Raw genomic sequence first — 14,004 nt, forward strand, 5'->3', positions numbered from 1 at the left:
TATGGCAGGTTTGAATTGCCACAGAAGAAAACGGGGAAATGCCGGCCTTGGGAATAAGTTCTGAAGTCTCTAAGTGGCCATGGAGCCTCCTCTGTCTGACCCCTCACACTTCTCAGCTGCCCCCCCAATTTACACAGGCCCCACCCCAGCACCTGCGGAGACCCCCAGCCTTTGCTCCGGCGGTGCCCTGCCTGGAGACGCTCTCAGACCTGCAACAAGGCACCGAGCTCAGAGGTTCCTCCCCTCCTGGAAGTCTGACTTCACCACTACCTGCACCCCTCCCAAGGGGCTCCCTTCCCAGCCAAGCCCTTGCGGCACCACTGGGTACAGAGAATGTGCCGGAGAGAAGGAGGGAAGAGCTGGAGGTGTACCTGACACAGGTTACCTGGGACCTGGGCCAGCTTCGAGCTGGAAGGGTGTCTGGGAGTCTCGGGATCTGACTGCCAGCAATGGGGTGCAAGACCAGGGGAGGACAGCAGGGGAGAGGAGAGGAGGGAAAGGACAGGGAGGAAGAGGGGAGATGAGGGAGAAGCTGGTCTCAGCACCAGGATCCCAACAAGGCAGTCAGATCCACACGGTGATGAAACAGTTGGGTGGCCAGTCACGTTTAGGCACATGGACACAGATCGGTCCCCCTGAGCAGAGTGAGGTAAAGGGGGAAGGAAGCCCTTCTGGGAGAGAAAGGCCAACTTTGGACAAGCAGTCACATCCTTCTTTACCCCCTGCCCTCCTGTACCAATGAACTGGGAGGCTGTCAGCTACTATCCGGGGCCTCACACTGAGTCCTGACCCTGCTCTCACACTGAGCCCTAATCCTGGTCACACACTGAGTCCTGACCCTGCTCTCACACTGAGCCCTAATCCTGGTCACTCACTGTACCCTGACCTTGGTCACACACTGAGTCCTGACCCGGATCACACAGTGAGCTCCAACACTGGTCATTCACTGAGCTCTGATCCTGGTCACACACTGAACCCCGACCTTGGTCACACACTGAGTCCTGACCCGGATCACACACTGAGCCCTTATCCTGGTCACACACTGAGTCCTGACCCTGGTTACTCACTGAGACCTGACCTTGTTCACCCCCTGAGCACTGACCATTGTCACACATTGAGCCCTGACCCTGCTCACACCTAGCCCTGACCCTAGCAGAGTAGACTGGCCCTCAAAGAACTAGAAGAGGTTCCAGACACCTCAGCCTCTCTCCTATGACTACTCCTCAGGGCTAGGTGACAGATTTGGTCTATGGGTGTCAGAGGCAAGTCCCAGCTCTGAGCGACTGCTGGCAACTGGTGCCCAAGGTAGCTAATGGGTGGCTGATTTCCTGACGTTCTCAAGGCCAAGACTGAGAATGTGACAATCCTCTGATACCAGGACACAGCAAGTGTCTAACAGATGTCAGCTCCTCTATGAGCCCTAGCCCCAGGCTCCACAGAGTAGCTGCCACTCCCCTGCCCCCTCCACCACCACCTGGATCCAGCACCACCTCCCTCTCTTTCCCAAGGGCCCAGAAGAAAGCTGTGAATTGCTGGGTACATGCCTCCTCCTCTATCACCCCTCCCCCTTCCTGGCCTTTCCCAGCCCAGATACACATCACACCGGCCCCCATTCAGTGTCCTCAGCTGGCTGTCAGCTAATCCCTGCAGAGGTGTTAACTGATAATTAAGATGTTAGCTGTAAACTTAACGTGTGATTCCCTGCCAGGAGTGTTCTGGTTTTAACAGGTTCCTCTTCAAAATGGGAAAACCTTCAAGACCCAGCCAAATGGCAGACAAGGAAGCAGAGTGGGGTGGGGGGTGTATTTTGTGCCTGGAGCCCTTCCAGCCTTCCTGGAAACCGCTCCCCTTTGCCTCTCCCTTCACCTGGGTGGACAGATCACAGGCGTGGTTGCAGAGAGCTGCCTCCCAGTCTCAGCTCCACCTCCTAAGAGCTGATGCCATTGGACATGTGATGAACGCTCACAGAGCCTCAGTCTCCTCATCTGCAAATGGGTATACAGAATACCACCCTTGCAGAAGTGTGAGGGCACACAGGAGGCCCTCCATACTTGAGAGCTCCCATCCTCCCTAACTTCCCTTTGCCTCTTCCCTCACGGAAGGCAAGCATGTCAGCTTCCCCTCCTGCTCCCCACACTCCACCCCCCATCAATGACCAAGCCTCCATTCTCTCCACTTCCCAAATGTCTCCTCAGGCACAGAGCAGTGGGATCGAATGATGGCCATGGAGCTGCAGAGCAGGGAGGAAAGCTTACTCAGTGAGGTGTCAGAGCAACTGGCTGGTCACTTGGGGAAAAACACTTGGATCCCTACCTCAAACCACATACATAAAAACATTCCAGATGAACTACAGATTTAAATATTTTTAAATCTCATAAACAACTAGAAAACAATGTAAGACACCATTTTCAATACTTCGCAGTTGGGGAAGGCCAGAAACTGTAAAGGTCAGGAGTGGCCAACCTGACCACGGGACAGTTTTCAACACGTAAGGGGTTAAAAAAAGCTCTATAAACTTAAATGACAAAAACCCCCACAAAACTGTGAAAAAAGATTTGTAACATATGACAGATAAAGGGTTAAATCCCTTAACCTCTTATAAATCAATTCGTTCCTGCAAGTCGGTGAGATGCATTTCACACATCCGCCCCCCTCCCCCAATCACTGAAACCAAGGTCGTCTGTGATTCCTGTGGCTAATGCGTGATCAATGTTCGCTCTGCGTTTACTCGACCTCATGCTTGAAGCATGTCTTGCCTTTGGCTTCCAGGACCTCATACCTGCCTGGTTCTCCTCCACCTCTCTGGTCGCTCTTTCTTACTCACCTTTTTGGTTCCTCCTCAGCTCCCAAACTTCTAGCTGAACGAGGCGCCAGGACCAAGTCTTTGGTGCCACTACCTTGATGCTCTCAACCAATCTCAAGGCTTGAAATACTCCTTTTATGCTGATAATCCCAGATTTGTGTCTCTAGCGCAGACCAATCCCCTGAACTCCAGCCTCACACATCCGACTCTCAACTCCACCCTTCTTGGACATCTGGGGGCATGTCACACTTTGCATGTCCCCAGCCAGGGCCTGCTCACTGGTGTGCCCACTGGGCAGTCACACAAGGCCCCTGAGTGTGGTTTCATGCTCTTGGTTTAATGCCCTACTGTTACCACTTTGCAATTCTTAATAATTTTTTTAAACAGAGGGCCACCCGTTTTCATTTTGCTCCAGGCCCCACACATTATGTGGCCAGTCCTGTCCACAGGTGAGCTCCTCTCGTCCCCTACACCAAACTCACTCCTCCTTATTCTCTGTCCAGTCTCTGTTGCTGGCAGCCCCAGCCCTCTAGCTACTTGGGCCCAAACCCTTGGAGTCACTGTTATGGACTGAACGTGCCCCTCAAGATTCATCAGCTGAAGCCCTAACCCCTAATGTGGTCCTGGGAGGTGGGGCCTTTGGGAGGTGATTAGGATGAGATGAGGTCATGAGGGTGGGGCCTCTTGATGAGATTAGAGTCCTTCTAAGAAGAGGAAGAGACACCAGGGCTCGCTGTGGGTGAAGAAGTTAGAGGTCGTGGGAGCACAGGGTGAGATGGTGGCAGCGTGTAAGCCAAGCAGAGGGTCCTCGCAGAACGGAGTCTGCCAGCACCCTGATCTTGGACGTCCCGGTCTCCGGAAGTGTGAGGAATACGTGTGTGTTGTTTAAACCACTCAAGCCTATGGTGTTTGGTTATGGCAGCCCGAGATGACTAAGGCAGTCATCCTTGGCTCCCTCTCTGTCTCACACACTCACTCCACCTCATCCAATCTGTCAGCAAGTCCTACTGGCTCTACCATTAGCACGCACCCAGAACCTACCCACTTCTCCCCACCGCCATCAAGCCCCCCTGCTCCAAGCCCGCACTGTCTCTTCCCTGGATCATTACAACAGCCTACTGACTGATCTCCCTGCTTCCCTGGCCCCCTTCACAGCAGCCAGGGGGCTCTGGTTAAAATGAAATTCAGATTACATCATGTCACTACTCAGAACCTTCCATGGCTCCCTGCTTCATCCTGAGTGAAAACCAAGTCTTCAGGGTGGCCCATGTGGCCCTGTGTGATTGTGATCTGCTCCTGAGCCCTCTCTGGCCATACCTCCCACTCTCTCTCACTCCCCATGTCCCAGCCACTCTGACCTTCTCACTGAGCCCCAAGCAGACCCTGCCCGCCTGACACTCAGGCTCCCATGCCTGTGCCTCACCCCCTCGCTTCCGGCCAGTGCTTGCTGCAACACCATGTCCCAGTGAGGCCGTCCTGACTACCACATCCCAACACTTCTTCTTTTTTTTTTTTTTTAAGATTTTATTTATTTATTTTTAACAGAGATAGAGACAGCCAGCGAGAGAGGGAACACAAGCAGGGGGAGTGGGAGAGGAAGAAGCAGGCTCATAGCAGAGAAGCCTGATGCGGGGCTCGATCCCATAACGCCGGGATCACGCCCTGAGCTGAAGGCAGACACTCAACGACTGCGCCACCCAGGCGCCCCAGATCCCAACACTTCTCATCCCCTGCCCTGCTTAATTTTTCCCTCCTTCGCGCTTACCACTCAACACACACACACACACACACACACGATTTTACTCGTTGTTCCCTTTCTCTTGGCTAATTCTCCACTAGAGCCCAAGTTCCAGGGAGCAGGTCTTTGAGGTCGGTTTCGTTCACTGTTGGGTCCCTGACCAAAGCAGTGCCCCACACATCGTAGGTGCTCAATAAATGCCTGCTGAATGCATGGACAGATGAACAGACAAACGAGCTGAGGTCGTGACATCAACAGGCAATTCGCAAGCGAAGAAATGAAAACGGCCAGCAAACATGTACAGGTATGCTCAACCTCCTTCGTCATCAAAGAAATGCAGAAGAAAAGCCATTGTACCTAACAGATCAGCGGAGATGTACGTGACTGCTAACGCCCACAGCTGGCAAGGATGAGGGCACGCGGCCTCCTGCGCGTGGGAAGTCGACACAACCTTCTGGAGGCTGACCTGGCTGTACAGACCACACCTGGAAAGGTGTGTGCCCTCTGACCCAGCCGGTCCACTCTCAGAAACATTCCCGAAGGACCCATAACGCAAGTGCACACAGAGGTAGCAGTGGGGAGGGTCCCCGAGGGAGGTTTAGAAACAGCCACCCATTCGCAACAATCTGAATGGCCACCGATAGGATTGACCACTGACACATAATTTAAAGACCCCCCCCCAAACAATGGGCATAAAAGGGTAGGGAAGAACTCTGCAATGATCTTTACAGTATGTTAGGTGAAAGCTCGTGACAGAGCGCTGTAACTAGGAGGAGACCATGCTTTTTGCTTTTAAAATATGTTTCTAAGTGTACAGAAAAAGAGTCTGGAGGGAGATATATTGAACTAGTTAGCAGTGTTTAGTTCTGGGGAGGAAGAGATTATGGGAAGTGTTCAAACTGCATGCTTTAAATACTTTTGGGTTATTAGATAGACAGACAGGTAGAGGACATATAGAGAACATTACCTTACTGGTCAGAAAAAAATGACTCCACTTGCCATGAAAACACTTCCCCTGTCTCCCCAGTGTGGCAAGATGCAGAAATAGGACAGTCCAAGCCCTCCATTGTCTGTCCTGTCTTATCCCTGTTACCCCCCACCTACCCCCCGCACCCCAAGCACTCTGGGTTCCAAGCTCGTGAAACAATTTTCTATTCTTGGCTCTTTTCACAGTTTCAGGCCTGTCTCACAGCTCTGTTCATGGGCACAGAGGCCCATCCGGCCCCACCCCATGACCTCCTCAGCCCAGACTCTGCTGTCAGAGAGCCACACGGAAGAGGGCAGGGACCCTAAGAACACTCTCAACAGCCTCCAGTGGGAACCTCCAGGGCTCTGTCCCAGGGTTGGCCTTTGGGACCTGGGAGATCAGGAGATGTCCACTGATTGTGACCTGAGCAGGCCTGCCCCCCCCCCCAGCTCCAGGACATCCATCATAGGGACTAGAGGCAGCTGATCTAAGGGGGCCAAGGTGGGCCCAGCAGGGAGGACTTGTCAGGAGAAGAGGGGGACTAGGGCTTCAGACTTAGCAAAAATTGTATATCCGAGGCAGTACTGGAGATATACTTATGCTAAAAAATGATTTGTTATCTGTCTGAAGCTCTAATTTAACTGGACATCCTGTAAATTTTTCTGGCAAGCCTAGCCCACAACCCCACCTTTGGGGCACTTGGCCCTAAGCAGAAAACCTCTACCTGGGGTGCCCAGGAGCAGCAGAGAAACGCCGAATGGATTGAAAGTGAGCTGGGCTGCTCCTGGTGCCTGGAGGAGCACGTCTGCCCTGGGGGAGGCCTGCAGAGAGCAGGGGCCTTCCAGAGTAAGAGCCGTCCCTTATGGAAGCACACACATAAGGCTGTGCAGGGACTCTGGCAGAGAAAAGCCAGAGTGACAGCAAAGGGAGCCCCAGAGTTGCAGAAGCTACCACAGCCCGAGTACGTAGCAAGTGTGTGCAGGGAGAGGGTGCCGGACAGACCGCAGATAGCGAGCATGTCAGAGAACAACTGCGCTGGCAGAATTATATGTCCTCGGGCCTCTCGGTGCCCCCAGAACCCCCAGGAGGCCCCGCTGTGGCCAGAGCCTTCAAACCCCACCTGTTTCCCACACCATCGTCCCTGGCAGGGGCTCATTCACGGAGGCCCATCCTCCTCCTGGCTCCCAGAGCCCTCCCACCCAAAGCAGAGGCAAGAGGCAGTGGGCCCCCCTTGCTCTTCCCCTACCTGGGTCAGACGGCGCCGGGAGGCAAACAGATCAGCCTCTGGGGGCCCGGGGAGCAGCTGCCTGTCGGTCGCGGTCCCAGCATGCACTGCAGTGGAAGAGCAGGAAGGTTAGTGCAACTAAGATGGGCTTCTGCTATTTAACCCAGGATGTCTGGCTTCTACCTCCCCACCACCCACAACACCCCCTGCAAGGTCCCGGAAGGACCCCCCCACCATCCATGCCAGTCCCCTGGCCCAGCCTGCGGGTCTCTGGCTGGCTGACCACGCCTCCCTGTGAAGGCTCCCTGACCCCTCTCCTCATTTTCAGGGCACCCCTCCATCACGTGGTCCTCCTCCTACACGTGGTCACAAGCTGCTGTTTCCCGTCCTCCCCTCCTCTCTCTGCCTGGGCTGCCTGCCATGAGAGTTTCCAACACCCTCTATATACGCACCCCAGGGGTGTCCCCCCTCCACCCTCCCCCCGCCCCGCCTCCTCCCTCACTCAGCACCAGCCACACCGGCCCCCCGCTGCTCCCTCTGCCCAGCCCCCACCTCCTCTTGATCCTCACAGGCCTGGCTCCTTCTCCTGATCCAGGTTCAGCTCAAGCCACCTCAGAAAGCCCTCCTTGACCTCCGTGTGCAGGAGGCCCTCCTTACCCATGTGACACGACCCTGATTGACTGATCTGTCATTCAGGTTTCCCTGTCTCAACAATCTCACCGAGAGCTTTTTTTCCAGGCAGGTTAATTGAGCTACGATTTACCTAGAGTAAAATTCACCCTTTCTAGTGCACAGTTCTAGGAGTTTTGACAGTTGCACACAGCCGTGTAACCACTACCACAATCAAGACAGAGAACAATTCTATCAGAAATCTCCACGTGCTGTCCCTTTGTAGCCAACTCGCCGCCAACCCCAGTGCCTAAGAACCACTGATCTCTTTTCTGTCTCTATAGCTTTGCCTTTTCCAGAATGTCAGACAAATGAAATCATCTACACGTAGCCTTTTGAGTCTGGTTTTATTCATTTAGCATATAATGCATTTGCAATTTACCTTCGTTGTTTCTTTGTTGTTCCCAGTTTCATTCTTTCTTTATTGCTGAGTAGTAGTCAATTGTTCATCTATTTACTAGCTGAAGGACATTTGGGCTGTTTCCAGGTTGTGGCGACTAAGAATACGTGAACATAAGCTGTTACTTCTCTTGGGTAAATACCTAGCGGTAGGATTGATGGGTTACATGGTAAACATATTTTTAACTTTATAAGAAACTGCCAAAGTGGTTTGGGGCTTTTTTGTTTGTTTTCGTTTGTTTGCTTTTTGCCAAACTGTTTTCTAAAGCGGCTGCGCCATCTTGCATTCCCACCAGCAACACACGAGAGTTCCAACTGCTCTGTGTCCTGACCTGGACTTGGTATTGCCAGTTTTGTAGATGTCAGTGTAATCAACATGCAGTGGTGGCTCCCCGGTTTTAATTTTTCATGTACCTGATTTATTGTTTTCGTACCATCTCTATTTGAAATTATCATCATAATTTAATTATTTATCTGTTCATTTGCCATTTCCCCAACCATATGTGAAAGCAGGGACCTTGACATCTACTCCCCCAACGCCTAGCACAGTATCTGGTACTGGATGATGGTGGCGACGACGATGGCGTTGATGGCGATGGTGATGATGGTGACGATGGTGGTGGCAGCTGCAGTGGTGATACTTAACATTTATAGAGTACTTATCACGTGCCCAGCACTGTTTTGAGTACTTCATAAATACTAACTCATTTAATGTTCACACGTACCCTGAGAGAGATAGATACATCAATATCCCCATTTTAAGAGGAGAAAGCTGAGGCAGAGGGAAGTACTAGCCCAAGGTCACATCGCTGATAAGGGGCCAAGCCAAACTTCAATCCTAGGTGTTCTGGAATCAGACCCCACAGTTGTAATCAGTACGTCCCATGGCCCACAGCAGCCACACTGGCTGAAGGAATGAAAGCCTCTGGAAGAAAGGCAGTATCTTCCGGCTCTCTCTCACGGTGAGGGCACGCTCTTGGGCTTGGGCTCACACCCAATGTGAGACTGTTTGTGTCCCCTCTGCCCCGAAATTCGTATGTTGAAACCGAAGCCCAAAGTAATGGTATTTGGAGGTGAGGCTCTGGGGGAGGGTAGTAGGTCATAAAGGTTTCATGAGTCTCATGATTGGGATTAGCACCCTTACAAAAGAGGCCCCGGAGAGATCCGTCATCCATCGTGCCATATGAGGGCACGGCGAAAAGATGGCGGTCTGTGAACCAGGAAGTGAGCCCTCACTACACACCAAATCTGCCGGCACCTTGATCGTGGACTTCCCAGCCTCCAGAACTGTGAGAGATAAACTTCTGCTGTTTATCAGCCACCCAGCCTGTGGGATTTTGTTAGGACAGCCCAACGGACTGACACAGGGGCTTCAGGATGTCTCCTCTTGGATTTTCTCCCTCCAAAACCGAACTCATCCTCACTCTCATTCCTGCTTCTCCTCTTGAGAAATTCATTTTTGGGGATGGTATTGGTACTGGAAGCAGTCAGTGGGGTCGGCGGGGAGAGGCTGAGTCAAACCCAAGCCTGGTGGGTGGAGGCCCTGGACCTGGGCCTGCCACAGGGCCCATTTATCTGTACAGACTCTTCTTCAGAGCTTCTCCCATCAGGCCCTCCCAGACACTGTGAGCTTCCCCAACCTCAGCCACCGCAGGCAGAGACAATGAACAGCAAGTCATGGCCTTGGCTCTTCTGAAACCCTGGCTGTGAGAGTAGTCCCATAACACCCCTTGGACAGAGGACTTTACGTGTCGCTGAATGTCTGGGCGCATTTCATCCATGCCCTCCCCATCCCAGCACGATGTCTCCTTTCCTAAGCCCCCTTACAGTTAGTTGAGGCTCTATGAGAAGTTACGGCCAACGGACTGTGAACAAAAGTGACGTGTGTCATCACTGGTCCAAGGCATTTAACAGCAGAGTGTGACTCTACCATTTCCTCTTCTTTGTCACAGTGACTGAAGGAGACCACGTGCTCCAGATGGGGCAGCTACAAGATGGTGGAGCTTCTGGGAGCCTGGGTCCCTGCATGACTGTATGGACCAGAGTCCACCACCCTCCCTACTTCTGACATTGGACACATAATGTGAGGTCATACTGTAAATAAAGGAAGAAAGTACACGGGAATCTTCATTATACTAAATCACCAAGAGTTCCCAGAGAACCTGTTAGTGCAGCACAACCCTGCCTACCCTGCTGCACTCCCATTGGCCACTGGGGCACGTGACCTGGCCGTATTTGGTTTGAGAGCATGTTTGGATGACTTTCTGAGTGAGAGAACCAAGCTCCATTTGGGAGCCCTTAAATAACTGGGATTCCAGTGGGAGACAAACTATATCAATCCCCATTTCAAGGGTTCCCTACACAAAAGGAAAAGGGGGAAGTTTCAGGCTCTGTAGCATGATCCATCAGCAGGACAATTCCCACCTGGAGAAGGGAGGCGTGAGTAGAGGCAAGTGGTAGCATCTCCATGACAGTTGTGGCCTTGGCCTACGTTCAAGGGCTTGAAATTGACTTTGGAACAAAGGCCGGGGCATCCTCAGAGCTTTACCCATGGCTCAGGTCTGGGATCAGCTTTAGAAAGGCCCCAGGGCCCCCTACTTGTCTGCCCTGGATTGACAACTGGGAGGTGGGGGGCTCCAACAGGGCCTCGGAGCCACAAATGAGAGCAAGCTGCAAGCTGAATTATACATTTATATTTTGAACTTATTGGCACTTTACTTTGGCAATTATCACCTTAAATGTCGTGCGCTCCTGTGGGACAACACAGGGAACAGGGAGAAGAGGCAGCCCCTCAAGATAACAGCAGGCTCTGGCAGGCGACCAGAGGGGAAAGCCCCTAATGTCCATAAATGCCCCTGTGATTCCTCATTTTTTCCAAGAATTAAGATTTGGCTGTAGTGGATTATACCACCTCCCCTCCACCCCCTCCTGCAAAAATCTGGGTACCACACAGCTTCCCTGAGGCTGTTAGAAAGACTTCTATCGTACGGGCAAACTTGGGAAGTTCCTCGTGTACAAGGGCTGATGCTGGTTTCAGTCCCTGTCCACGTGCACCCTAAGGCTCGGCTGGCTTTGAACCATGGCCAGGTTCGCTGGAAGTCAGAGCGCGGCGCAGCACCCTGCAGAGGTACCGGGTGTACTGGGGGAGGGGGCTTGGTTGGAGGTGGGGGGAGATGTTGAAGACACCCCTGGGACAAAGCCAGGCTTGGTGGAACCCTGGGAACCAGGGGACCAGGCTTCCCAAAGCAGTCACAGAGAATCCTCTCTCAGAGGCTTTGGGGTGGGGGATCTGCTGTGTCCTCAGGGGTAACTGTCCCCTGGGAAGCACTGAGGCAAGTTCTGCCAACCTTTGGGTTAAAAATAAACAGGTGTGACTGATAACCGTGCAACTGAAAACAAAGTCCTACGAGCAACAGGCAGTAACGACTCCATTCTTTACCACCAGGATTTATTTACCTGGGAGTTTATTTTGATGATGAGAAATCCATGATGCTGAGTTGGGTGAGTTTGGCGAGAAATGTTGAACTGGCTGCAGACCTGAAGTTTTAACCCAGTTTGAACCCCTTGCGCTGACCCTCACGGCCACGGGAGTTGCTTAGATATGCTCGTGGGAAGCAACTGTGCTCTCAAGCTGCTGTGCTTTCTGCTCTTGTGTCCCGTGCGCGAGCTTCCCGGCCCGCGACGCTGACAGTGACTCATGACACGGTCAGGGGTCCAGGGGTGGCTGTGGCCAGAGGGGAGAGCCAGCTGGGCTGGGGTCAGTGCAGACCCCGCGCTCAGAAGTACACCTGCCATCCCCACTCGGGGAGGAGGGAGTTTTAGGCCTGGCTGTTATGGTCTGGTTCTCAGAGACCAGATAACGCTGGGACGAATGCCTGCGCCTGCAGAAAATGCCTGACTAGAATTGCCGGGGGAGGATTCCCAGAGTGCAACATGAATCGTTCTCCCCTGAATGGTTTTTGCTGACTGACTGGGCTTTAATTCACTGTCTGCCCAGGGCTTGGGGGCTGAAAACAGGACAGAAGTTCAAAGGCAAGTGTTAGAAGAAGCTCCCAGGGGTGAGGTGACAGGGAAAGAGGCATAGACACAGGTGAAGGTGAACACCTTGCCATCATCGTCATCAGACTCATCACAGAGTGTCAAGGAGCCCTCGTGGGCTAAGCACGTCCTAGGCGCTAACACATTTAATCTCCACCAACACCCTTCGAGCTAGGTATTGTGATTGTCTACATTTTCAGAATGGGGAAACTGAGGCACAGAGAGGTGAAGTAACTTGCCTTGTAAGGAATGGGGCTGCATGTCCAACCCAGGCAGTCTGGTTCCTGCACTTATCCTAAGAGTCCCTGATGAAACTGGGGTGGTCAGGTTAGAAGTGAGTGAAAGGCTCCTCAATGCTGTTGGTGGGAAGTCCGTCTGGGTGAGTCAGATCGAAGTTGTCGAAAAAATCCCCTTTCTGTCACTTACTGCTGTGTCACCTTGAGCAAGTTACTTAACCTCTCTGAGTCTGGTTCCTTGTCCGTAAGACATACTTCATACGGTAGTCGAGATGACAGAGGGCGCATGCGTGGTGCCACGTACGGTACCTGGCACTCCACACCCCCTCCGTGCAGCCACAGTACAGACGGCCCATCTCCAGAACTGGAAGCATGTACGTGTGTGCACACCCGTATTCATCTGTGCCGCGCCCCTGCTCAGGTGATCACTCACACGCACCTGCGTGCATTTTCCCTCCCTAATCCTGTCCCCAACTCAGGTGGCGGCGGCACCAGCCACACAGTCCCCCAGCCACACACCCAGGCATTGCTCCAAAGTCAGAGCTCTCTCCCCCTCTCTCATCCTCACATCCAATCACCATGGGCAGCCCATCCTTGAATATTTCCCAAACTCACCTTCTCCCTCATTTTACCCTCCCCCCACCCTCTCCCCTTCCTCCCCAGCGCAAAGGTCTCAGCTGCCTCCTATCCTCAGGCTTGGCTTGCAGTCCCCTTCCCCCCACCCTCCACACAGTGGCAATCAGAGCGACCTTTCCCAGTCCCCAATCTGACCTCCACTTAAAACCCTTCCAGGAAGCCTGGCCAAGCAGGATGTGAAACTCAGAAGCTCTGAGGACAGATTTGACTAAACAAAGATATAAAGATATAAAGCGTCTATATGGCCAAAGAGATCATAAACCAAGTTAAAAAGACAAACAGCAGACTAGGGAGAATATTTCCAACACACACAACAGACAAAAAGTTTGAAAATTCCTAATACACTAAAAGCTCCTTTATATTAATAAGAAAAAGGGGGGAAAATGAAAAAGAAAGAAAGAAAGAAAGAAAAATGGGCAAAGGATATGAACAGTCAAGTCACAGGAGGAAGTACAAATGGTCCACAACCGCATGAGATGCGCAGCCTCGCTGCGGAGAAGCCAAGTGAGTGTGGAAACCACAGCAAGACGCTTTCCTGGATGAGCACAAATTAAAGAGCTTGATAACGTCCAGTGCAGAGGACGGTGTGGGGAATGGCCAGTCACAGATACCAAGGGCGGGAGCGTAAACTGGCCAATCTTTTGGAAGAGCACTCCGGCAGTGCCTATCAAAATGTAATAAACGCACCCTTCAGCCGGGCAATTCCACGTCTAGAAATCTATCCTACACAAATGCTTACACATGTCAGCAAGATATATATACAAGGATGGTCACCGAAGCATCACTTGCAAGAGTGAAAGATTGGAGACAATCTAAGTATCCATCAACCCAGGACTAGTTACATAAATTACACTCCGGCCAAACAAGGGAATATTAGGCAACCATTAAAAAGGACACCACTGACCTGTGTGCCGTGACACTGACAGGTGCCCACAACACACGGGACAGTGAAAAAGGGAAGTTGTAGAGTAATGTGCATAATATGACTCTACTTCTTTTTTTATAAAGTAATATACAGGGGCGCCTGGCTGCCTCAGTCAGTAGAGCATGTGACTTTTTTTTTTTTTTAAGATTTTATTTATTTATTTGTCAGAAAGAGAGAGAGGAAGAGCCCAAGCAGGGGGAGCAGCAGGCAGAGGGAGAAGCAGGCTCCCCACTGAGCAAGGAACCCGATGTGGAACTTGATCCCAGGACCCCGGGATCACGACCTGAGCAGAAGGCAGATGCCCAACCGACTGAGCCATCCAGGCATCCCTGCATGTGACTCTTGATCTTAGGGTTGTGAGTTTGAGC

The 14,004-nt window shown here is 52.2% G+C and overlaps 1 long non-coding RNA gene across 1 annotated transcript in view; it reads right to left on the bottom strand.

Moving 5' to 3' along the window:
• Positions 1–6,758: 6,758 nt before the first annotated feature.
• The window catches only part of LOC103678971, a 58,347-nt gene continuing 51,101 nt past the window's right edge, over positions 6,759–14,004 (bottom strand). Inside the window, exon 4 of the long non-coding RNA XR_572787.1 lies at positions 6,759–6,840. This is a non-coding gene — a long non-coding RNA (uncharacterized LOC103678971). The remainder of the gene's footprint in view (positions 6,841–14,004) is intronic.

This window comes from Ursus maritimus, unplaced genomic scaffold (genome assembly GCF_017311325.1).
Source record: "Ursus maritimus isolate PB19 unplaced genomic scaffold, ASM1731132v1 scaffold_27, whole genome shotgun sequence".
In the NCBI taxonomy this organism is placed as follows: domain Eukaryota; kingdom Metazoa; phylum Chordata; class Mammalia; order Carnivora; family Ursidae; genus Ursus; species Ursus maritimus.